The 5,422-nt window shown below is 36.0% G+C and overlaps 1 long non-coding RNA gene across 1 annotated transcript in view; it reads left to right on the top strand.

Moving 5' to 3' along the window:
• Nucleotides 1-7: 7 nt before the first annotated feature.
• LOC106959194 (uncharacterized) overlaps nt 8-5,422 on the top strand; it is a 10,028-nt gene continuing 4,613 nt past the window's right edge. The window contains exon 1 of the long non-coding RNA XR_001427297.1: nt 8-1,036. This is a non-coding gene — a long non-coding RNA (uncharacterized LOC106959194). The remainder of the gene's footprint in view (nt 1,037-5,422) is intronic.

The following is a 5,422-nucleotide window of genomic DNA, read 5'->3' as shown; positions in this document are numbered from 1 at the left end:
TCTGATTTATATTAACTATCAGCACAATAAAACCATTAAAAACGCTATATTTAATGGAGTGTATGATTATGTTTCTAAGGAAAGGGAAAGGACTGTAACAGGTGAACTGATCTTGTTTTTTAGTAGGTGAATCGGAACATCCAGGTGTTTTACGCTGATCCGTCTTGCAGATCAGATGACATGGTGTTCTGTTTTTTTTTTTAAATAGTCTCAAAGCTTTGCAGAAGGTGATACAGAAGCTGAGGCAGGTTTAACATAATTGGGTCAAATCTGACCTTATTATCTGACCTTAAACGATGTAATATTTTAATATTTTTTTGGAAAAGCTAATTTGTCCAAATAATAGGGGTTGATTTTTGGCCATTCTAATCTATTTTTTCATGCCTACTTAAGGCTTATTTCATTACGGGTTTTCCATAACTATACTTTCCATATTTATTTTCCAAAAACGTCATTCCTTTTGTTCACACCATGATAACAGTCTGTGAAATTGCAGCTAGTGTGTGTTTTCTAATAGCGGCACAGTGTTTCAGTTTGGATAGGAATCGTGGAGTTGTGCCGCTGATTACAGAGAGATTTGGACTCCATAAGGGCAAGTCTGAAAGACAGTTCAGGCAGGATGTCAGGAGGAGCAGAGGGAGGCAGCAGGAGCGAGGTGGGGTGAGCTGTGACACATCGCTTCAAGGCACAGCTCTGTCTGCTGGGATATCCATGTTGCCTCTGGGTTCCTGGTAAACACGCGGCCGGCGGCGAGGTGAGGCAGCTCCTATAAATAGTCTCTCCTTGTACTCACTGCTCCCACACAATCGCACACATTCATGCATAAATGTATGCAATGACAGACGCACGCAAGCAGCCACTAACACACGTGATGATCTAGGCTTTGACAGGGACACTCTTTTCTTTCTTCTCCCTCTTTCCCTGTCTCTTCGTTTCTCGCTCCCTCCATCTCCTCTTGGCAGTTCTACTCCTTCTCCTACTTATCATATGCTCTCTAACAGATGGTGGATATGATAATTACCAGGCGGACTAAATAGTAAGTGAATGTGCCCTCTCTGTGGCTGTGAGACATATGTTTTTTTTACAATTCTGATGTTCTGAGTTTAGGAGAAGAAAAACCATGCATGCACAGCTAGCATTAGGAATTGATAATGGAATTGTGTATATGCACTGAGTCAATGAAACATGGAACACCCAATCTCCAACAATAAACCTGGTATTTTTTCCAGATCTCTTCTTTTCCCCTCTTTCTCTTGTGCTACTCTCAGTGCAATAATGTCCTACCCTTTGTATATAACAGCAACCAATCAGGCTGTCTAAAATTAATCTAAAATTAAAACCTTTAATTGTCTTAGATTCATTTAAAAAAAAAAAAAAACTAAGCCGGCTAATTACATCTTACGTTTGGTCTTGGCAGGATTATTTAATTGTATATTCTGCACATTTATTTTTCTCACATGGCTTTTCTGTCAGGCAAAAGGTTGATTTGCAACTGGGTTCTATGACTCACTCCTACACATGACAGCCACACATACATTCTAGTTAATCTTAGTATGCAATACTACATTCTGCTTAGTAATTAAGCAGTATGTTTCCAGTTCATTATTCAAATTAGTTAAAAAGTTTTCATTTAAAAGTGGCCCAAATACCAAACCAAACCGCACCGTTCCTAGACTCCCTATAATACAATAAATAGAAGTAGGACTAAAATCATTACATTTAGAACTCATAACCCATTTGATTAGTTATTTAACACTCTTGGACATTTTGCCTTTTTTTTGTTCCACTAAAGTTAGAAATATTGAAGTGTTTTTTATATTACTATAAAAATAAAAAAGATTATGGTAACGCCAAGTTGCCAAAGCAACTGAAAGTTGGGTTGCAGATATTTCTGCAGCAGACGAGAGATGGAAAACATGCTGAAAATAGATATATATAAAAAAAATATTTAATGAAATGCATGTTGGTTATTTTAGTTTTATTTCAGTGCAGACAGCACACTGGCAGCCATGACACTCTCAAATCCTGACTTGATATTTGACCTGCAGGATTTTATTGTAATTTAAATCCAATTAGCTTTAAAATTTATTATAAACAAGTGTACTTGTTTATGTTATCTACGATAAAGAGATGCATTGGCATAATCATACCTGTTCTTTCCCACTGTCTTCCCTTTTAGTCTGAGTCTCCTGTTGCTTTTTTTGCTCTAATGGTTCCCACCTCCTCAGTCTTTTTCCCTAAAGCTACATAACGATTAATAAGGCTAGATCTCACAATTAAGCATAAGAAATGATGCTATTTCTTATGCTTTCCAAATTTAATGAAGCTGTCACAGTGTGAAGAGAATGATCCCAGAAGAGAACGGAAAGAAAGGGTTTCTCTTAATTGCTTCTATAAGCACAATTGCACAGATTTAAGTGTCAATTCTAGCTGTGGATGAAAAGATTTGACTCAAGATTAATTCAGATTTTAATGAATTCATCCTCCACCTCTCTGCAGCATTTTTTTTTTATCTCCAAAGATTCTTCCTGTCATAATTATCCAGGTCTTTGCTCACATAATATTAATCTCAAACAGCTAGGAGAAACTCCACACCTGCATTTTTGGGTTGTCTGGTTCCTTATGCCTGCCTTTTGATTTTAATATTACTCAATTACAAGTGCACAAGTGTAAATACATGCTTATTGAGGAAACCTGTCTAAAGCATTATATGCAAATTAAAAAAAGAAATCATTAATATGCTAATTCGATAAATGAGCAACAATTTAGATAATGACACAAAACTGAATATTTTGCGATTAGCCTCTCTATTTGCAAACTGTCTATTAAGTAGCATCTTTTCTTTTAACAAAAATGTATTCAAATCTTTACAAAAGAATTGACTGTGATGTACACATTATAGGCTGATGAAACATTCAAATCCTAATTATAATTTAATGAACTGAGCTAAGTCTGCTCAAATGAATAGTAATTGTTGGATGTCACATTGTGTAAAAGGCCAAAAATAAATTTATTTTATATTCTAAATGTTGCAGAAGACAATAGAGAACAGGTCAGTCAGTTTTGAGCACAGAATATTCACTTTGCAAATTTTATTTCTTAAAGGATTTTCATCAGAAACAGTTTGTAACAGAGAACAATGAATCAAAATATCTAAGGCAATGCTACCATTGCTTTCCTGTGGGTATGCTAGTGAATATTAAATAATATTTGCTGTTTGAACTATTAAAATAGCCAGTTCTAAACATTTTAAAGGGGGTCTCAAGTATTTGTGAATTTTAGCTATTCACAGCACCAGAAATCTACTTTATATAAGACAAAAAAACATATTTAATTTTTGAGGGAGTTTTGTCAGCTGATGTTTTTATAACCACAATAAAAAGGACATTAATAAATCACAGAGTTTCAACAAGGTAGTGAGACATGGCTGACGTTCAAGACAATTGTTTGCAAACTTACTAATTTCTCATTCCATGGTTTAAAAAAAGTAACTTCAATCCTCGTGGAATTCTACAGACATAACTGGTGTCAATTTTTTTTGTAGCTACTGCTTCAGATGTTTTCTCATCTTCATTATGGTCTTCAGCTGGTTATCTACTTTGGCTTTTTGGTTGGTATCAACAGGACATTAACTCTGCCCCAAACGGCCAGCAAATCCTGTTTTCTCTGGCCCTGGTGGCTGCTAATGAAGTTTACAATCTAATTTCAGTAATAGGCAGGGTTTTTTTTTCTTTTCTTTCCTAGAATCAAAACTCCAAAAGAGGCACAACAGCAGTAAATTTAACACTTTTTACAGAAAACACACAAAATCTTAAAAGTTATAATTGTACTAAAAGAAATTAGGAAAAAATTGTGATTAGAGGCTGTTGTATTAGAGGCTGTCTGTATTTTTCTGCTGTTGGATGGAACCCAGATGGCGAGGGTCTCAATCCATTTTTAGAAATGTCCCTAAATCTCATTTCACCTCCACAGGAAGAAATGAGATTTCTTCTCAGTGTGCACCTGAGAAATGAGAGCTCAGGTGCACACTGAGCTCTCATTTCTCAGTGCAGCTCAGGTGCACACAGCTCAGTGTGTGCACCTTCCAGGAACACACACTGAGCTGAAAACACACCAACGATGCACACTGATTATTAAAGTACCATGATATATCCATATCTCATTATGAATGTAAAAAGTTCTGCATCACGCCTGTAAGGGTGCCTCTCAATCATTCTGCTCTATTCAGATTTCTGCTTTTACTTGAGTAAGCACAAACAAAGGCAGAAAAAGCTGTTGCTGGTCTCTGCCCGCCTGCCAATGAGCAGAACAGTTTGTTTCCTAAGCTGACATGCCAGTAGAGCTGCCGGGGCGGTTTGGCTCAGTAATTACAGCGGGGAACCCCAGAGCATAAAGATGAGATTAGAGGACAGGCAGCAAGAGAATTAACCAGGATGGGAGTGCTTCCTGTTCAGCCTGAACCCAGTTACCCAGACAGAAATACACCACCTAGAGTGACTTTTTACCATAATATAGGTAATAAAAGGCACAATAAGAAAAAATTTACTTTACAATTCATTTAATGTTGAAGTATTTAGAGCAAATGATGAATAAAAACATACAAAACTTTACAACTCTTCAAACTTTCACACTACACAGGTTCTTTGGAAATTTGTTGAAAATTGGTTGGTTTTAATTAAGGGTTATAATAATTCAGAAAGGGCATTGAAAAAAAAAAGTCTGCAAGTCATTTTGCCTCTGAGCTAATGTTGAGTTAGCCTGGCAATGGCCTTCCAGAATCCTGATTTTCCTCAACTGAATTTTCTGCTCATTTGGGATTTGTTCCACTGAGCTCCATTTGTCAGTTTGATTTACTGTGGATTTTCTGAGCCGGTTCAGAGGAAGTGAACAAAACCACTCAGTCCGTGTTAGCCACTCTTCCACATATTGAGTAATTAAAGTCAGAGGAAGAGGAAAGTTTAGGCATTTTGTTGCTGGCAAAGATGCGGTGGCCCGATACTTCACAGCTTCTACTTTTTCCTTAAGTAGAAACCTTTAGATACCAAGGTTTAATAGAATATACATATGGTTGAACTGAAATTATTTTTCTTTTTTGTAAAGTGCTTTGAGACATTTTTTGTAATATTAAAAAAGATAACATTTACACTTCATTTGGATACTGATTGATCACACTGGATCTAGTCACTTATCACAAACAGTAGAATCAACTTTACAAATGTGCATTAATGTTTCTCACTGATGTAGAATCAAATTCCTCATTATTTTTGATATAATGAGGAATTATATCAACAATTCACTGTCACAATGATAAATTCTGCCATCAGAAATGGTTTGAAAATTGCAGGTTGAAAATTGACATTTCATGAAGGTTTGGTCAAAGTGTAATATTTCTGCAAAAAGTTCAGATTAAGCTGTACGCCAA

The sequence above is a fragment of the Poecilia latipinna genome, unplaced genomic scaffold (assembly GCF_001443285.1).
Source record: "Poecilia latipinna isolate Pla-1442-1.1 unplaced genomic scaffold, P_latipinna-1.0 Scaffold1055, whole genome shotgun sequence".
NCBI classification, from domain to species: domain Eukaryota; kingdom Metazoa; phylum Chordata; class Actinopteri; order Cyprinodontiformes; family Poeciliidae; genus Poecilia; species Poecilia latipinna.
The sequence above is the reverse complement of the archived record's forward strand: the minus strand, read 5'-3'. Positions and strand labels throughout refer to the sequence as shown.